Source organism: Bufo bufo, chromosome 1, assembly GCF_905171765.1.
Source record: "Bufo bufo chromosome 1, aBufBuf1.1, whole genome shotgun sequence".
NCBI lineage: Eukaryota > Metazoa > Chordata > Amphibia > Anura > Bufonidae > Bufo > Bufo bufo.
In genome coordinates this window covers 525,773,751-525,793,734 of record NC_053389.1, presented here as the reverse complement: position 1 = coordinate 525,793,734, position 19,984 = coordinate 525,773,751, and the positions used below count along the sequence as shown (strand labels likewise).

Sequence of the window (19,984 nt, the reverse complement as noted above, 5' to 3'; positions counted from 1 at the left end):
ATGGCTGTGATTGGCCAGTGCAGCATGTGACCCAGCCTCTATATAAGCTTGGGTCACGTAGCGCTGCACGTCACTCTGCTGATTCAAGCATAGGGAGAGGTTGCTGCTGCGACGTTAGGGCGAGATTAGGCAGATTAACTCCTCCAAAAGACTTCATTCTGTGATCGATCTCCAGCTGTGGATCATTGAAGTGCTAATATCGAATTGCTCACTTTTTTTAGGCTGCCCAGAGCGTTTTTATATCACTTTTTTCTGGGGTGATCGGCGGCCATATTGTGGCTTGTGGTGCGCCAGCACAAGCTACCACCAAGTGCTTTTAACCATCAATAGTGTGGTTATTTTTTTTCTATATCCTACATCAGCTGCAGGCTGAGCCTGTGTCACCGAAGTGCATTTAACCATCAACAGTCTGGTTATTTTTTGACCATATACTACATCAGGTGCAGGCTGAGCCTGTGTCACCCAAGTGCATTTAACCATCAACAGTGTGGTTAATTTTTGGCCATATACTACATCAGGTGCAGGCTGAGCCTGTGTCACCCAAGTGCATTTAACCATCAATAGTGTGGTTATTTTTTGGCCATATACTACATCAGGGGCAAGTTGAGCCTGTCAAACAGCGCCTAAAAAATAGACCTGACATTTATATTCCTCCAAATCAGTACTGTTTTAGCTGGTCAAGTTATTTGTAGTGACCGTAAAAGCACAGTTTTTGTTCTGGGTTAAAAAAATTATTCCCAAATTTGCCATTCTCAAAATAAGTAGTTTATGCTATATCAGGCCTACTTGAAATCTATCCCAAAAAGGATATCTTAGATTCAAGGTGCTGATAGTGTCATTCAGAAAAACTTAACACACACGCTACCATGCAGATACAAGTCTAATTCTGTGATTAAACGTATACCTGTCACACAGCGCAAAAAAAATAGGCCTCACATTTATATTCAACCAAATCTGTACTGTTTTAGCTGGTCAAATTATTTGTAGTGACCGTAAAAGCACAGTTTTTGTTCTGGGTTGAAAAACTATTCCCAAATGTGCCATTCTCCAAATTGTGGTGAACGGGAACAATGAGGAAAACATCTAATAAGGGACGCGGACGTGGACATGGTCGTGGTGGTGTTAGTGGACCCTCTGGTGCTGGGAGAGGACGTGGCCGTTCTGCCACAGCCACACGTCCTAGTGAACCAACTAATTCAGGTCCCAGTAGCCAGCAGAATTTACAGCGATATTTGGTGGGGCCCAATGCCGTTCTAAGGATGGTAAGGCCTGAGCAGGTACAGGCATTAGTCAATTGGGTGGCCGACAGTGGATCCAGCACGTTCACATTATCTCCCACCCAGTCTTCTGCAGAAAGCGCACAGATGGCGCATGAAAACCAAGCCCATCGGTCTGTCACATCACCCCCATGCATATCAGGGAAACTGTCTGAGCCTCAAGTTATGCAGCAGTCTCTTATGCTGTTTGAAGACTCTGCTGCCAGGGTTTCCCAAGGGCATCCACCTAGCCCTTCCCCAGGGGTGGAAGAGATAGAATGCACTAACGCACAACCACTTATTTTTCCTGATGATGAGGACATGGGAATACCACCCCAGCACGTCTCTGATGATGACGAAACACAGGTGCCAACTGCTGCGTCTTTCTGCAGTGTGCAGACTGAACAGGAGGTCAGGGATCAAGACTGGGTGGAAGACGATGCAGGGGACGATGAGGTCCTAGACCCCACATGGAATGAAGGTCGTGCCACTGACTTTCACAGTTCGGAGGAAGAGGCAGTGGTGAGACCGAGCCAACAGCGTAGCAAAAGAGGGAGCAGTGGGCAAAATCAGAACACCCGCCGCCAAGAGACTCCGCCTGCTACTGACCGCCGCCATCTGGGACCGAGCACCCCAAAGGCAGCTTCAAGGAGTTCCCTGGCATGGCACTTCTTCAAACAATGTGCTGACGACAAGACCCGAGTGGTTTGCACGCTGTGCCATCAGAGCCTGAAGTGAGGCATTAACGTTCTGAACCTTAGCACAACCTGCATGACCAGGCACCTGCATGGAAAGCATGAACTGCAGTGGAGTAAACACCTTAAAAACAAGGAAGTCACTCAGGCTCCCCCTGCTACCTCTTCTGCTGCTGCCGCCTCGGCCTCTTCTGCTGCTGCCGCCGCCTCGGCCTCTTCTGCTGCTGCCGCCGCCTCGGCCTCTTCCTCCGCCTCTGGAGGAACGTTGGCACCTGCCGCCCAGCAAACATGGGATGTACCACCAACACCACCACCTGCGTCACCAAGCATCTCAACCATGTCACACGGCAGCGTTCAGCTCTCCATCTCACAAACATTTGAGAGAAAGCGTAAATTCCCACCTAGCCACCCTCGATCCCTGGCCCTGAATGCCAGCATTTCTAAACTACTGGCCTATGAAATGCTGTCATTTAGGCTGGTGGACACACACAGCTTCAAACAGCTCATGTCGCTTGCTGTCCCACAGTATGTTGTTCCCAGCCGGCACTACTTCTCCAAGAGAGCCGTGCCTTCCCTGCACAACCAAGTGTCCGATAAAATCAAGTGTGCACTGCGCAACGCCATCTGTGGCAAGGTCCACCTAACCACAGATACGTGGACCAGTAAGCACGGCCAGGGACGCTATATCTCCCTAACTGCACACTGGGTAAATGTAGTGGCGGCTGGGCCCCAGGCGGAGAGCTGTTTGGCGCACGTCCTTCCGCCGCCAAGGATCGCAGGGCAACATTCTTTGCCTCCTGTCTCCTCCTCCTCCTACTCAGCTTCCTCCTCCTCTTCTTCCACCTGCTCATCCAGTCAGCCACACACCTTCACCACCAACTTCAGCACAGCCCGGGGTAAACGTCAGCAGGCCGTTCTGAAACTCATATGTTTGGGGGACAGGCCCCACACCGCACAGGAGTTGTGGCGGGGTATAGAACAACAGACCGACGAGTGGTTGCTGCCGGTGAGCCTCAAGCCCGGCCTGGTGGTGTGTGATAATGGGCGAAATCTCGTTGCAGCTCTGGGACTAGCCGGTTTGACGCACATCCCTTGCCTGGCGCATGTGCTGAATTTGGTGGTGCAGAAGTTCATTCGCAACTACCCCGACATGTCAGAGCTGCTGCATAAAGTGCGGGCCGTCTGTTCACGCTTCCGGCGTTCACACCCTGCCGCTGCTCGCCTGTCTGCGCTACAGCGTAACTTCGGCCTTCCCGCTCACTGCCTCATATGCGACGTGCCCACCAGGTGGAACTCCACCTTGCATATGCTGGACAGACTGTGCGAGCAGCAGCAGGCCATAGTGGAGTTTCAGCTGCAGCACGCACGGGTCAGTCGCACTGCGGATCAGCCCCACTTCACCACCAATGACTGGGCATCCATGCGAGACCTGTGTGCCCTGTTGCGCTATTTCGAGTACTCCACCAACATGGCCAGTGGCGATGACGCCGTTATCAGCGTTACAATACCACTTCTATGTCTCCTTGAGAAAACACTTAGGGCGATGATGGAAGAGGAGGTGGCCCAGGAGGAAGAGGAGGAAGAGGGGTCATTTTTAGCACTTTCAGGCCAGTCTCTTCGAAGTGACTCAGAGGGAGGTTTTTTGCAACAGCAGAGGCCAGGTACAAATGTGGCCAGACAGGGCCCACTACTGGAGGACGAGGAGGACGAGGATGAGGAGGAGGTGAAGGAGGATGAGGATGAAGCATGTTCACAGCGGGGTGGCACCCAAAGCAGCTCGGGCCCATCACTGGTGCGTGGCTGGGGGGAAACACAGGACGATGACGATACGCCTCCCACAGAGGACAGCTTGTCCTTACCTCTGGGCAGCCTGGCACACATGAGCGACTACATGCTGCAGTGCCTGCGCAACGACAGCAGAGTTGCCCACATTTTAACGTGTGCGGACTACTGGGTTGCCACCCTGTTGGATCCCCGGTACAAAGACAATGTGCCCACCTTACTTCCTACACTGGAGCGTGATAGGAAGATGCGCGAGTACAAGCGCACATTGGTAGACGCGCTACTGAAAGCATTCCCAAATGTCACAGGGGAACCAGTGGAAGCCCAAGGCGAAGGCAGAGGAGGAGCAAGAGGTCGCCAACGCAGCTGTGTCACGGCCAGCTCCTCTGAGTGCAGGGTTAGCATGGCAGAGATGTGGAAAAGTTTTGTCACCACGCCACAGCTAACTGCACCACCACCTGATACGGAACGTGTTAGCAGGAGGCAACATTTCACTAACATGGTGGAACAGTACCTGTGCACACCCCTCCACGTACTGACTGATGGTTCGGCCCCATTCAACTTCTGGGTCTCCAAATTGTCCACATGGCCAGAGCTAGCCTTTTATGCCTTGGAGGTGCTGGCCTGCCCGGCGGCCAGCGTTTTGTCTGAACGTGTATTCAGCACGGCAGGGGGCGTCATTACAGACAAACGCATGATTCTCTGCTATGACATGAAGACAGATTCTGTGCTGACATAAGGCCAGATTCTCTGTTACGGGACCTCTCTCCTCTGCCTGGGTGCCTGGGCCTAAATATGTGACAGTGGCCTGTTCCAGTGGTGGGTGACGTGAAGCCTGATTCTCTGCTATGACATGAAGACTGATTCTGTGCTGACATAAGGCCTGATTCTCTGTTACGGGACCTCTCTCCTCTGTCTGGGTGCCAGGGCCAAAATGTGTGACAGTGGCCTGTTCCAGTGGTGGGTGACGTGAAGCCTGATTCTCTGCTATGACATGAAGACTGATTCTGCGCTGACATAAGGCCTGATTCTCTGTTACGGGACCTCTCTCCTCTGTCTGGGTGCCGGGGCCTAAATGTGTGACAGTGGCCTGTTCCAGTGGTGGGTGACGTGAAGCCTGATTCTCTGCTATGACATGAAGACTGATTCTGTGCTGACATAAAGCCAGATTCTCTGCTATGGCATGAAGAGACTGATTCTCTGCTGACATGAAGCCAGATTCTTTGCTATGGCATGAAGAGACTGATTCTCTGCTGACATGAAGCCAGATTCTTTGCTATGGCATGAAAAGACTGATTCTCTGCTGACGTGAAGCCAGATTCTCTGCTATGGGACCTCTGTCCAATTGATATTGGTTAATTTATATTTTTTTAATTTTTATTTTAATTCATTTCCCTATCCACATATGTTTGCAGGGGATTTACCTACATGTTGCTGCCTTTTGCAGCCCTCTAGCTCTTTCCTGGGCTGTTTTACAGCCTTTTTAGTGCCCAAAAGTTCGGGTCCCCATTGACTTCAATGGGGTTCGGGACGAAGTTCGGGTCGGGTTCGGATCCCGAACCCAAACATTTCCGGGAAGTTCGGCCGAACTTCTCGAACCCGAACATCCAGGTGTTCGCTCAACTCTAATCACGAGCAATCTCTTGTGCCTTTAATCTCTCCCCCAATTCCTGAACTATATGGGCCAGATTATGCACGTGGTCAATCAGGCCCTGTAAGGGATCCATAGTAAAAAACTTTTTAGGCCTTGATTCTGTCAGGGATCAGAGAGGAAGGTAAGAGGGTGCACACTGACTCCACCCTCAACCCCTGTCCCTGCCTACTTACACTTCCCGCCCTAGGCAACGGGCGTAACTGGGCGACGGTCCCTTATTTACGTAAGTGCACAGAGGAAAGATATGGAAGGTCAAGAAGCCAAGGGTCAGAACCAGGAGAAGCGGGAGTACAAATGGAGCAGGCAAATGTAAGGTCAAAATTCAGAGCCGTGGTCAATCCAGGAGAGCAAATACGTACAAAGGAGGAGACGAAGTCGAGGTCAAAGAACGAGCCGAGGTCAAAAGGTCAGGAGGTCATCAGAACAAGCAGCCGCAGACTAGAACCAAGGAACAAGGAGGTTGCCTGTATTTATAGTGGGGAGTGAGGGTCATGTGACGTGGCCAGCGTCACATGACCGACAGACAGACAAGTCAAGCACCGAGTGATCAGCTTGGCGCTCAAGGCAGACCTAGGAGCAGGGAGCCTGCCTGCTAACAAAGCTGCCCTGGGAACGAGGCCGAACACAGATCCTTGCTCCCGAAGCTAAGCAGCAGGTCTGCGGCTGATGGGAGACCGAGTACGCCTTCGGCGCCCCGTTACACAGTAGCTTTGTTATTGTTGTCTCCAGACCACAATGAATGGCATTGTGTCCAACTTTCCCTTAGGTCTGCGTAGTTTGGGGAGTATTCCACATTCTTGTAAAAAGATGATGTCGCAGTGGACTGTCTCCAGATTAGCCAAAACAGCAGCTCTCTTAGATGCTCCTTACGTTAAGGGAGGAGATTTTTAGCGTACTAGACATTGTCCATTAAGAAAAACTTAAAATAACAAAAAGTCTCTTTGCATACAAAAGCAGTTCTCTTTGTTGAGCTCTCTCTAAATTTCTCACTTTCTGTGAGATGAATTTGTAGGAAAGCATTGCGCATCAGGTCATTTTATCAGATGAACTACTTGACATAAATGGAACTAATGGCTCTGGTGATGCTAAGCTCTCAAACTGAAGAATGTGCATAGGATCAGATAAGGTCACGCTTGGTCTTAAGCCACTGTGGCTCTCATCTGCACTTTGACGGGATGCTCTTTTGACACTGAGAACCTGTTCTTCATGACCACTCACTTTTCTTTGTGTTTCTTGTGTCTGTAGGTCCATGGCTTCGTTTCCTGCGATAGTCCCCTTCACTCCTGCGTCAGTAGCAGGTTCCCCTGCCACCTTTGCAGGAGCAGATTTTCCAGGAGCACTCTTCATCAGCACTTTGGATATTCCAGGTATGCTTGTAGTCTCAGGTTTCTCCATTTTTTTCATAGCGGGTGCAGCTCCAGCTTTTTTGGGGGGCTTCGGTTCTTTTGTAGGTCCCTTGCCTACGGCAACATCTGCATAGGACCAAGCTCTACCCCGCTTTAGACAGTCTTTAAAGGCATGGCTTTCCATCCTGCACAGGTTGCAGATAATCACATTCTGACAGTCGGTGCTTTTATGCCCTGCTTGTTGGCACTTCCTGCAAAATCCTGCCTCCTCTTTACAGTTGGCTTGTACATGGCCAAATTGATGACACTTTTGACAAAATTCCAGCATCCCAGGATAATAAATGTACCCCTGTTTTAATCCTCCAATGCGTCCAGGGTCCTCCCTGAAGGTGACAAAAAATGTATACTTTAATAAATATAACTTGGATAACCCCTATAATTTAATTGACATTTGGAGTAATGTAAAGGACAATGACCCAGGATACACATGGAGTAACTCTTTAGTTCAATCAAGACTGGATTATTTCTTCATTTCAAAAGTCCTGAAGCCTGTGACGATGTCCCTGGAGGGTAATATCTTCTCTGATCATAAGTTGCTTCTAGCACAAATTCAAGTAACTGAAGGTGGAAAAGGCAAAGGCGTATGGAGGCTAAATGTGGATCTATTGAATGATGAAGATGTAAAGAAGGTATTCATTCAAAACTACAAAAAATTGACTTTTTGTAAAGAAAGGTTCACGTCAATATTGCTATGGTGGGAATATGTAAAAACCAAAACTAAAGAATTTTTCCTCAAAATTGGAATTAAAAAGGCAAAAGAGAAAAAACAGGGGTTGAAAAATCTTAATACCAAACTACAGACTTAGGCCTCATGCACACGGCCGTTGTTTTGGTCCGCATTCGAGCCGCCGTCTTAGCGGCTCGGATGCGGACCCATTCACTTCAATGGGGCCGCAAAAGATGCGGACAGCACTCCGTGTGCTGTCCGCATCCGTTGCTCCGTTCCGTGGCCCCGCAAAAAAAATATAACTGTCATGGGGTTCCGAAGGTGCACTCGGTCCCCCATTGCCCGCAGAACTGTTGCTTAGCTTTTGGAATGAGGTTCTGTGTTTGACCTCATTCCCAGGGCGGCTTTACTAGCTGGGTGGCTCCTTGCTCCTAAGTCTGCCTTGAGCGCCGAGCTGATCAGTCGGTGCTCGACTGGTTGGTCTGTCGGTCATGTGACGCTGGCCACGTCACATGACCCTCACTCCCCACTATAAATACAGGCAGCCTGCTGGCTACAGGTTGCCTGTTAATTTCTAGGTTCCTGGCTATTTGTTGGACTGCTGAATACTTACCTGATCCTGTTCCTTGACCATCCTTTTGCCTGATCCTCCTGTACTGCGCATCCGTCCTGGTATTGTGACCTCGGCTCCCACCTGACTACTCTCTTAGGACTCCTCTTGTACTTCTCTGCTCTCCTGGTATTTATGACCCCGGCTTCTCCTGACAATTCTCTGCTTGCTCCATTTGTACTTTGCAGCTTTCCTGGTATTGAATCAGTCCGTTCACGTCCTGTTGTTTGTCTGTCTGTCATCCCTGCACTTACTCCAAGTTAGGGATTGCCGTCCAGTTGTCCCCTGTCATTAGGACTCGCGAGGCAAGTAGGCAGGGCCAGGGGTAAGGGTGGAGCGCAGTTGTCACTTCCCTCCCCCCTGTGTGTGTGTGTACGCGACCGTTACAGATTAACAGGCCCAATAACCACTGTATTATGAATCCTCTGGTGACCCTGACTGACTATGTCTCTAATCTGACGCAGATGGTGCAGGAGTTAGGGGAAAAACTCAGCTCTTTTGAGTTAGGGCAAGGCTCTTCCACTCCTCAGGCCTCCAGTCCGCATTTTGAGCCCCAGATTAAGCTCCCAGAAACCTTTTCTGGAGACCGGAAGAAGTTTCTCTCTTTTAAGGAGAGTTGCAAACTTTACTTCCGTTTGCGCCCCGTGTCCTCTGGCCCCGAGAGTCAACGCGTGGGCATTATCATTTCCCGATTACAGGGTGATCCCCAGGACTGGGCGTTCTCTTTACCTGCTGGCGCCAGTTGTTTATATTCTGTGGAGGGGTTCTTTCAGGCCCTAGGTACCCTCTATGATGAACCAGACAGGGCTCTAGTAGCCGAGACGGCTCTAAAGGCACTGGTTCAGGGCAATTTACCAGAGGAGGATTATTGCACCCAATTCAGAAGGTGGTGTGTCCCCTCAGGATGGAACGAACCAGCCCTGAAGAGTCAGTTCAGGTCAGGTCTGTCTGATAAATTAAAGGATCTTCTGGTCAGTTATCAACTTCCAGAGACCTTAGAGGAGATGATGACCCTTGTTGTCCGACTTGACCGACAGGTTAGAGAGAGACGACAGGAACAACAGTTCTCTTCCCAGATGGTGGTCCAGCCAGAGGCTTATCCCAGAGACAATGCTGAGGTCTCCACCGAGGAACCCATGCAGGTTGGCATGACCCGAGGGAATCTTCGCCGCAGACGTGGAGAATGCTTTTACTGTGGAGATTCTGACCATTGGATCAACCAGTGTCCTAAGAAGGTCCTCTCTGTCAAGTCTCCTAAGGCAAGGCAACCTAAAGACCAGGTACACCCTGAATTTTCTAAATGTAAGCTTTCGGTACCCATTACGATTTCTCTGGGAGTAGATAAATGGCCGGGTAAGGCCTTTATTGATTCTGGCTCAGCGGCTAGCTTTATTGACTCTGAGTATGCTGTTAGATTGGGTATTCCTATGTTTGCCTTACCAACTCCTATCCATGTCATGGCTATTGATGCTACTCCTCTTATTGGTGGTACGGTGAGCTTATGTACCTCGGAGATTTCTCTAACCGTGGGTGTGTGCCACTCAGAGAGATGTTCGCTTCTAGTCCTGGAGAACCTACCTGCTGAGGTGGTACTAGGGTTGCCTTGGCTCCGACTACATAACCCCACTATAGATTGGTCCAATAGGGAGTTGGTGAGATGGGGGCCTAAGTGTGACTCGTGCCTGTCCGTGGTACAGGCTGGGGTCTCAGTAAAGTCTGATACTTTACCCTCTGTTGTTAGAGAATATTCTGATGTATTCTCATCACCAACCCCGGAGGTTCTACCCCCCCATAGACCTTATGATTGTACCATAGAGCTAGTAGAGGGGGCCAAGTTTCCTAAAGGACGAATTTATAATCTTTCTATGCCCGAACGCAAGGCCATGGAAGATTATATTAAGGAGAGCCTTGGTAAAGGGCATATTAGACCTTCTGTCTCTCCTATGGGGGCGGGGTTTTTCTTCGTTAAGAAAAAAGATGGTGGTCTTAGGCCATGTATCGATTACCGGAGATTAAATAAAATCACTGTCCAGAATAGATACTCCCTCCCATTGATTCCGGATTTATTTAACCAGGTTCTGGGGGCAACCTGGTTTTCCAAAATTGACCTGAAAGGGGCATACAATCTAATCCGAATCAAGGAGGGAGACGAATGGAAGACGGCGTTCAATACTCCGGTAGGACACTTTGAATATCAGGTGATGCCTTTTGGACTCAGCAATGCCCCAACTGTGTTCCAAAACTTCATGAATGACATTCTTAGGGAGTTCTTAGGTAAATTTGTTATTGTCTATCTTGACGACATTTTGATATTCTCTCCTGACTTCGAATCCCATGTGTCTCATGTTAGACAAGTATTAGAGGTGTTGAGGGAGAATCAGCTATCCGCTAAACAAGAGAAATGTGTCTTTGGTGTGCAGGAGATTCTGTTTCTAGGGCATGTTCTGACTCCTCACGCCTTCAAGATGGATCCTGGTAAGGTACTAGCAATTAAGGAATGGGTAAGACCTTCATCCTTAAAGGCCTTACAACGGTTTTTAGGTTTCGCCAATTACCATCGTAAATTTATTATGAATTTTTCCGTAATTGCTAAACCGTTGACCGACCTTACTAAGAAAGGGGCGGATTTGGAGAATTGGTCTACTGAGGCCATTTCTTCATTTGAAAAATTAAAAAAGGCATTCAGTAGCGCTCCCATTCTGATCCAGCCTGATCAGGAGAAACCTTTTATTGTGGAGGTGGATGCGTCCGAGGACGGCGCAGGAGCAGTCCTTTCACAAGGTCCTGCCAGCCTCACTAATCTGAGACCATGTGCCTTCTTCTCCAGGAAATTCTCTCCCACGGAGAGAAACTACGACATAGGGAATAGGGAGCTGCTGGCCATTAAATGGGCATTTGAGGAGTGGAGGCATTTTCTGGAGGGGGCAAGGCATTGTGTAACTGTTGTCACTGACCATAAAAACCTTATGTTTCTCGAGTCTGCTAAGAGGTTGAATCCCCGTCAAGCCAGATGGGCTCTGTTTTTTACTCGTTTTGATTTTTCCATCACGTTCAGGCCGGGAAGTAAAAATGTGAAGGCGGACGCATTATCTCGGAGCTTCCAGGCTTTTCAACCTACTGAGGTACCACCTGAATCCATCCTACCAGCAAAAATCTTCTTAGCAGCTCTTACCCAGGATATCTCGGCTCGCATTAGGTCTGAACAACATCTGGCACCGGTATCCACCCCAACAGATAAGTTGTTTGTTCCCGTACAATTTCGTCTCCAGCTGTTGGGTGAGTGTCACGATTCTGCCTTTTGTGGACATCCGGGTGTTGAGGGCACTAAGGATCTGGTTTCTAGATCTTATTGGTGGCCCACTCTAACTAGGGATGTCAAGTCCTATGTGTCAGCCTGTGAGGTTTGTGCCAGGTCCAAGACACCTAGGACTCGCCCTGCTGGTAACCTACGAGCCCTACCCATTCCCAGTAGACCCTGGTCCCATATCTCGATGGACTTTATAACTGATCTACCGCTGGCGGAGGGTAAGACTGTAGTGTGGGTAGTGGTGGATAGGTTTAGCAAGATGGTCCATTTCATTCCCCTGTCTAAACTCCCGAATGCCAAAACCCTGGCGTCTATTTTTGTGAAAGAAATTGTTCGATTGCATGGTATCCCGGAAAATATTGTTTCGGACAGGGGTGTGCAGTTTGTGTCCAAATTCTGGAGGGCCTTCTGTCAAAGATGTAAAATTTCGTTGTCTTTTTCTTCCGCCTACCATCCTGAGAGTAATGGGCAGACTGAACGCCTTAATCAGTCTGTGGAACAATTCCTGAGGTTGTATGTTGCTGATGACCAGCAATTATGGGTCAAATTCCTTCCGTTGGCTGAATTTTCTCTGAATAACCGTGTCAATTCTTCTGCTGGGGTCTCCCCTTTCTTTTGTAACCATGGTTTTCATCCCCGTTTTCATTCTGGGTCGTCCGTCTCCTCCTCTAACCCTGAAGCTGATAAACTCTCCTCCGAACTGTGCACAGTTTGGGCCCGGGTTCAATCGAACCTAGAAAAGGCTCAATGTTCTCAAAAACTCAAGGCCGATAGGAGACGTTCAAGGGGGGTAAACTTTCAGGTTGGGGATAAAGTATGGTTGTCCTCCAAGAATCTATCTCTCAAGGTAACTTCTAAAAAATTTGCTCCTCGTTTTATTGGACCATATAAGATCACGGAAGTGATTAACCCGGTATCTTTTAGGTTGGAGCTGCCTGAGTCATTCCACATTCATAATGTGTTCCATAAATCTCTGCTTAAAAAATATTTTGAACCGGTAGTACCATCAAAAGCCTCGCCTCCGCCAGTTCTTGTTAATGATGCTGTCGAGTATGTGGTGTCTAAAATAGTGGATGTCAGGAAGGTGCGTAATTCCTTGCAGTACCTGATTCACTGGAAGGGGTATGGACCTGAAGAGAGATCTTGGGTACCTGCCAGGGAGGTTCATGCTCCTAGACTTGTTCGTAAATTTCATTTAGAACACCCTGAAAAGCCATCGCCTGAAGTCTTGGGTCCGGTGGCCCCTCGTAAAAGGGGGGGTACTGTCACGGGGTTCCGAAGGTGCACTCGGTCCCCCATTGCCCGCAGAACTGTTGCTTAGCTTTTGGAATGAGGTTCTGTGTTTGACCTCATTCCCAGGGCGGCTTTACTAGCTGGGTGGCTCCTTGCTCCTAAGTCTGCCTTGAGCGCCGAGCTGATCACTCGGTGCTCGACTGGTTGGTCTGTCGGTCATGTGACGCTGGCCACGTCACATGACCCTCACTCCCCACTATAAATAAAGGCAGCCTGCTGGCTACAGGTTGCCTGTTAATTTCTAGGTTCCTGGCTATTTGTTGGACTGCTGAATACTTACCTGATCCTGTTCCTTGACCATCCTTTTGCCTGATCCTCCTGTACTGCGCATCCGTCCTGGTATTGTGACCTCGGCTCCCACCTGACTACTCTCTTAGGACTCCTCTTGTACTTCTCTGCTCTCCTGGTATTTATGACCCCGGCTTCTCCTGACAATTCTCTGCTTGCTCCATTTGTACTTTGCAGCTTTCCTGGTATTGACTCAGTCCGTTCACGTCCTGTTGTTTGTCTGTCTGTCATCCCTGCACTTACTCCAAGTTAGGGATTGCCGTCCAGTTGTCCCCTGTCATTAGGACTCGCGAGGCAAGTAGGCAGGGCCAGGGGTAAGGGTGGAGCGCAGTTGTCACTTCCCTCCCCCCTGTGTGTGTGTGTACGCGACCGTTACAATAACATGTCCTACAAGCGGACAAGAATAGGCAGTTATATGTAAAGGCTGTCCGTGCTGTTCCGCAAATTGTGGAATACGCACGGACGCCATCCTTGTTTTGCAGATCCACAATTTGCGGACCGCAAAACACACCACGGTCGTGTGCATGCGGCCTTACCTGAAGATGAGAAATGGAGGCACCGATGTCTCAGACCTGATAGAGAAAACAAAAGGAGAAATTAAAAAGGCAATTTACCAGAAAGGCAAAGAAATAATATTCAATACCAACGTAAAGCAGCTTGTAGCTAATGAAAAATGTACAGGATTCTTAAAAAAAAAAACTGTAATATTAAATATCGGTGGTGAAACAAAGAAGGAAGAAACGCTTAAAACAGTCAAACAATTCTATCAAGAGCTCTTTAATAAAAAACAAATAGATAAAGCCTTTGTTGAAGATGCCTTAAACTCTTTAGAAAACAACTGGAGAGAGAGGAGCAAGAAATGCTCTGCAAATGCATCTCACTAGAAGAATTGAATGCTGTCTTTAAAGCTTTCGCAAAAAACAAAACGCCAGGGTCTGATGGACTTACAGTAGAATTTTACTTAACATTCTGGAATGTATTGAAAGGAGACCTGATGGCTATCTTCAAGGAATCTTTAAATACAGAGGTGTTGCCAAAATCTTGGAGGAAAGGTATCGTGACATTACTATACAAAAAAGGCGACAAATCGCAATTAGAAAATTGGAGACCAATCACACTCCTAAATACGGATTGCAAAGTTATGGCCAAATTGCTTGTGAGCCGGATTTAAAAAGTGGCAAAGTGATACATCAAGACCAAGTTTGTGCAGTCCTAGGTAGAGGAGTATGAGAAAATCTCAACATAATAAGAGACTGCATCTGGTATCAGAATGAGAGAAAACAAGATCTAGCCATACTATCCTTGGACTTTCTCAAAGCATATGACAGAGTATCACATGAGTTTCTGTGGTTGGTGCTGAAGCTAATGCACTTTCCAGATGTTGTAATAAAACAGATATCATTGCTCTACAAAGAATCCTTCAGCCAAATTCTTATTAATGGTTTTCTGTTTGGAAAAGTCACTTTGTTTTCCGAAGCCAAGCAAGGTCTCCCCTTGTCACCCATTCTGTTTATTTGTGTTTTGGAACCACTACTCTCGCTACTACAAAAAGACAAGGTAATCAAGGGTGTCTTTATACCTGGTGGTAATGGACTTACTATTAAAACAGGGGCCTACATGGATGATGTCACAATCTTGTGTAAAACAATACCTGCATTGAGAAAAGCCGTACAAATTACGGAATTCTTTTACCAAGCTTCTGCCTTTCGTCTTAATAGAACGAAGTGTGATTGCTTTGCCATAGGGGAATGGAGAGAAGCAAATATCCCGGATCTAAAAATACAAAAAGAGCAGATAAAAATACTTGGAGTAATTTTTGATGACAATAACAACGGTCAAAAGAGTCGGGAGGAAGTCAAAGCAAAAGTCCAGAAAAAAGTTAGGAGTTTTGGAAGCTGCGCAAATTAAAGTCATAATAATCATTAAATCCCTAATAATCCCAATTCTACAGGGTGGGCCATTTATATGGATACACCTTAATAAAATGGGAATTGTGGGTGATATTAACTTCCTGTTTGTGGCACATTAGTATATGTGAGGGGGGAAACTTTTCAAGATGGGTGGTGACCATGGCGGCCATTTTGAAGTCGGACATTTTGAATCCAACTTTTGTTTTTTCAATAGGAAGAGGGTCATGTGACACATCAAACTTATTGGGAATTTCACAATGGTGTGCTTGCTTTTAACTTTATTCTTTCATGAGTTATTTACAAGTTTCTGACCACTTATAAAATGTGTTCAATGTGCTGCCCATTGTGTTGGATTGTCAATGCAACCCTTTTCTCCCACTCTTCACACACTGATAGCAACACCGCAGGAGAAATGCTAGCACAGGCTTCCAGTATCCGTAGTTTCAGGTGCTGCACATCTCGTATCTTCACAGCATAGACGATTGCCTTCAGATGATACGAGATGTGCAGCACCTGAAACTACGGATACTGGAAGCCTGTGCTAGCATTTCTCCTGCGGTGTTGCTATCAGTGTGTGAAGAGTGGGAGAAAAGGGTTGCATTGACAATCCAACACAATGGGCAGCACATTGAACACATTTTGTAAGTGGTCAGAAACTTGTAAATAACTCATGAAAGAATAAAGTTATGTTAAAACCAAGCACACCATTGTTTTTCTTATGAAATTCTCAATAAGTATGATGTGTCAAATGACCCTCTTCCTATTAAAAAAACAAAAGTTGGATTCAAAATAGCCGACTTCAAAATGGCCGCCATGGTCACCACCCATCTTGAAAAGTTTCCCCCCTCACATATACTAATGTGCCACAAACAGGAAGTTAATATCACCAACCATTCCCACCCTGTACTGTACTTGAATGTAGTCTTCCCTCCAAGTGAACAGTGTCTTTCAGTTTATTTGGAGCTCGAAAATGGAGAAAGTTAACAGGGAGACTATGTATAAACAAAAAAAGTTCTGATGCAAAGGGATACCTAATATTAAGAAAATTCTGTATCTGCATTTCTTTTCCCTGTGCTTCAGGATGATTAAAAGACCTGAGAATATCTGGTCTTTTTTCCTTAAGTATGCAGCAGGACATTTGTTCCGGAATCGCCAATGGATACAAATTCCTTTAACCCCTTAAGGACACATTAAAAGACAAAACATGCAATGCGACAACTCACTGCAATATAGAGTACAAAATTGCATAATAATTACAAGTGCTACACTATAAGTGAGAGATACTTGGCAAATCGTTTTGTACAAAATTATTTGAGCCCGTCTGCCGCACGTCAAGGCGATCTCTGTTTAGACGGGTTCCTAACACTAATTAATTGCATGCATGTTGGTACCTGCACTCATTGGTTACAGTGGAAGCCATTTTGGCACCCAAAATGACAGTTATTTAAGCAGACCCAGCATGCATGTGGAACCTACACTCCCTGAAAAGTATGGTAGCCGTTCATGGCACTTAACAGGTAGAAATTAGTGTTAGGAACCCGTCTAAACAGAGATCGCCTTGACGTGCGGCAGACGGGCTCAAATAATTTTGTACAAAACGATTTGCCAAGTATCTCTCACTTATAGTGTAGCACTTGTAATTATTATGCAATTTTGTACTCTATATTGCAGTGAGTTGTCGCATTGCATGTTTTGTCTTTTAATGTTGTTCCCTTCCATAGCAATGTGCTCCTGCGGTTGGTTTTGCTGACTGACCCCCTTTTTTTGTCTTCCCTTAAGGACACAGCCTTATTTCACCTTAAGGACCAGGCCATTTTTTGCAAATCTGACCAGTGTCACTTTAAGTGGTGATAACTTTAAAACACTTTGACTTATCCAGGCCATTCTGATATTGTTTTTTCGTCACATATTGTACTTCATGACACTGGTAAAATGAAGTTAAAAAAAGTTATTTTTATTTCGAAAATACTAAATTTACCTTCTTTTTTTAATTTTAGTTTTAATTTCTCTACTTCTATAATACATAGTAATACCTACAAAGATAGTTATTACTTTACATTCCCCATATGTCTACTTCATGTTTGGATCAATTTGGGAATGATATTTTATTTTTGGGGGATGTTACAAGGCTTAGAAATTTAGAAGCAAATCTTGAAATTTTTCAGAAATTTTCAAAAACCCACTTTTTCAGGACCAGTTCAGGTCTGAAGTCACTTTGTGAGGCTTACATAATAGAAACCACCCAAAAATGACCCCATTCTAGAAACTACACCCCTCAAGGTATTCAAAACAGATTTTTGCAAATGTCGTTAACCCTTTAGGTGTTCCACAAGAGTTAATGGCAAATGGTGATAAAATTTCAGAATTTAGATTTTTGGGCAAATTTTCCATTTTGATAAATTTTTTCCAGTAACAAAGCAAGGGTTAACAGCCAAACAAAATTCTATATTTATTGCCCCGATTCTGTAGTTTGCAGAAACACCCCATATGTGGCCGTAAACTACTTTTTGTAGAGAAGGTTGTCACGGACGCGGCGATACCTAATATGTATACAATTTTTTTTATTTATGTAAGTTTTACGCAATGATTTCATTTTTGAAACAAAAAAAATTATGTTTTAGTGTCTCCATAGTCTGAGAGCCATAGTTTTTCAGTTTTTGGGCAAATATCCTGGGTAGGGTATGATTTTTGCGGGATGAGAAGACGGTTTGATTGGCACTATTTTGGGGTGCGTATGACTTTTGATTGCTTGCTATTACACCTTTTGTGATGTAAGGTGACAAAAAATTGCTTTTTTTACACCGTTTTCTTTGTTTTTTTTACGGTATTCACCTGAGGGGTTAGGTCATGTGATATTTTTATAGAGCAGTTTATTACGGATGCGGCAATACCTATATTTATACATTTTTTTTATTTATGTAAGTTTTACACAATGATTTCATTTTTGAAACAAAAAAAAATCATGTTTTAGTGTCTCCATATTCTGAGAGCCATAGTTTTTTCAGTTTTTGACCGATTATCTTAGGTAGGGTCTCATTTTTTAAACAAAAAAAAAAAATCATGGTTTAGTGTCTCCATATTCTGAGAGCCATAGTTTTTTCAGTTTTTGGGCGATTATCTTAGGTAGGGTCTCATTTTTTTGCGGGATGAGGTGACGGTTTGATTGGTACTATTTTGGCGTACATACCTAATATGTATACTTTTTTTTAATTTATGTAAGTTTTACACAATTATTTCATTTTTGAAACAAAAAAAAATCATGTTTTAGTGTCTCTATATTCTGAGAGCCATAGTTTTTTCAGTTTTTGACCGATTATCTTAGGTAGGGTCTCATTTTTGAAACAAAAAAAAAAAAATCATGGTTTAGTGTCTCCATATTCTGAGAGCCATAGTTTTTTCAGTTTTTGGGCGATTATCTTAGGTAGGGTCTCATTTTTTGTGGGATGAGGTGACGGTTTCATTGGTCCTATTTTGGCGTACATATGACTGTTTTGATCACTTTAATTACCTTTTTTGGGAAGTAAGGTGGGCAAAATTTCAATTTCATCATAGTTTTTTATTTTTTATTTTTATGGAGTTTACTGTGTGGGTAAAGTAACATGACCGTTTTATAGATCAGGTCGTTACGGTCGCGGTGATATCAAACATGTGTAGGTAATTTTTTTTGTTTTTCATTTTTAATCAGTGATAAATGTGTTTTTTTGATTTTTACTTTTTTTTCACTTTTTTTTTTTACATTTTTTTGAACCAGACCCACTTGGTTCTTGAAGATCCAGTGGTTCTGATTTCTGTATAAAACAGTATAGTACACTATATAGTGTACTGTACTGTATTTTCACTTTACAAAGTCTGATTAGACTTCTGCCTTTTGCAGAAGTCTAATCAGCACCATGGACAGCCTCTGATCAGTTCCATGGACAGCCGGACGCCTGTGAAGGCGTCCGGTTGCCATGGTAGCCATCACTCGCTGCCACAGCAGAGCAGTGGGTGGTGGGGAGGGAGGGGGCCCCCTCCCTCTCCCATCGGGGGCTGAAAAGGCAAAGCAGCCCCCGATGGGAGAGGGAGGGAGCTCCGGAGGGAGCTCCCTCCCTCTTAACCTTTTCCATACAGAGGTCCCTACGGACCGCGGCATGGAAGGGGTTAAACGCATGGCATCTGTGCCAGCACAGATGTCAGGCATTTCATGCAGAGTGTCAGCAATGTGCTGACACTCTGCAAACCGCTCGGCTATCCTGAGAGAGGGGGTGGGCGGATGATCGCGGATGACCGCGGGGATCAGAAACTTCCGAAACCGCAGCAAACCGCAGGTCTGAATTGACCTGCGGTTTGCTGCGATCGCCAACATGGGGGGGTCACAGGACTCCCCGGCACATTTAGCCAAGGTGCCTGCTCAATGATTTGAGCAGGCACCGGGTTCCGATCACCGCCCGCCGGGCGGCGGTGATCAGAACTATACATGACGTACCGGTACGTCATGTGTCCTTAAGTACCAGGACAACATGCCGTACCGGTACGTCACGTGTCCTGAAGAGGTTAACAATACCAGTGCTGCTTGTCCCACCAAGGCAATATGTATTAATTGAGAAGATCATTCGACAGTACTCCCTGGAGAATTGTAAAAGAGACTGTTTGGATAATGCTAAAAAAAAATACAACATCTGAATAATAAGGAACAAGTCTCTCCAGTCTTAAATTATACAGAAGCTAAGTCTTTGGAATGTTGGATGTTGTTTAATTGCGCTTACCTCTCGAACTGCTGAAAAGACTTAGCCTGGATGGTAATGCAGGATTGTCTACCGACGAGAGCCTTTCAGCACAGGAGAGGACTGGTGTCAACGGCAAAGTGTCCAAGAAGTGACTATGTTATGGATGAAACCTCTCTCCACGTAAAGTGGAATTGTAGGTATGCACAGAACTTATGGAGGAGGGTGGGTGTGTTGCTGAAGTATACTTGTGATCTGGACTTCTTGAATCACGAACTAGTAATGTATGGACTTTGTACTGTGCCGCAGACAGCTAAGAAGCAGGTATTATGGACTATGGTGAACTGCTTGAAAAATGCATTGTGGAAAGTTCGTAATATTTTGTTTTTTAGGAGAGACTTGATTGATAAAAA

The 19,984-nt window shown here is 45.9% G+C and overlaps 1 long non-coding RNA gene across 1 annotated transcript in view; it reads right to left on the bottom strand.

Moving 5' to 3' along the window:
* LOC120981933 overlaps nt 1-19,739 on the bottom strand; it is a 159,843-nt gene extending 140,104 nt beyond the window's left edge. Inside the window, exon 1 of the long non-coding RNA XR_005774814.1 lies at nt 19,614-19,739. This is a non-coding gene — a long non-coding RNA (uncharacterized LOC120981933). The remainder of the gene's footprint in view (nt 1-19,613) is intronic.
* Nucleotides 19,740-19,984: the final 245 nt, after the last annotated feature.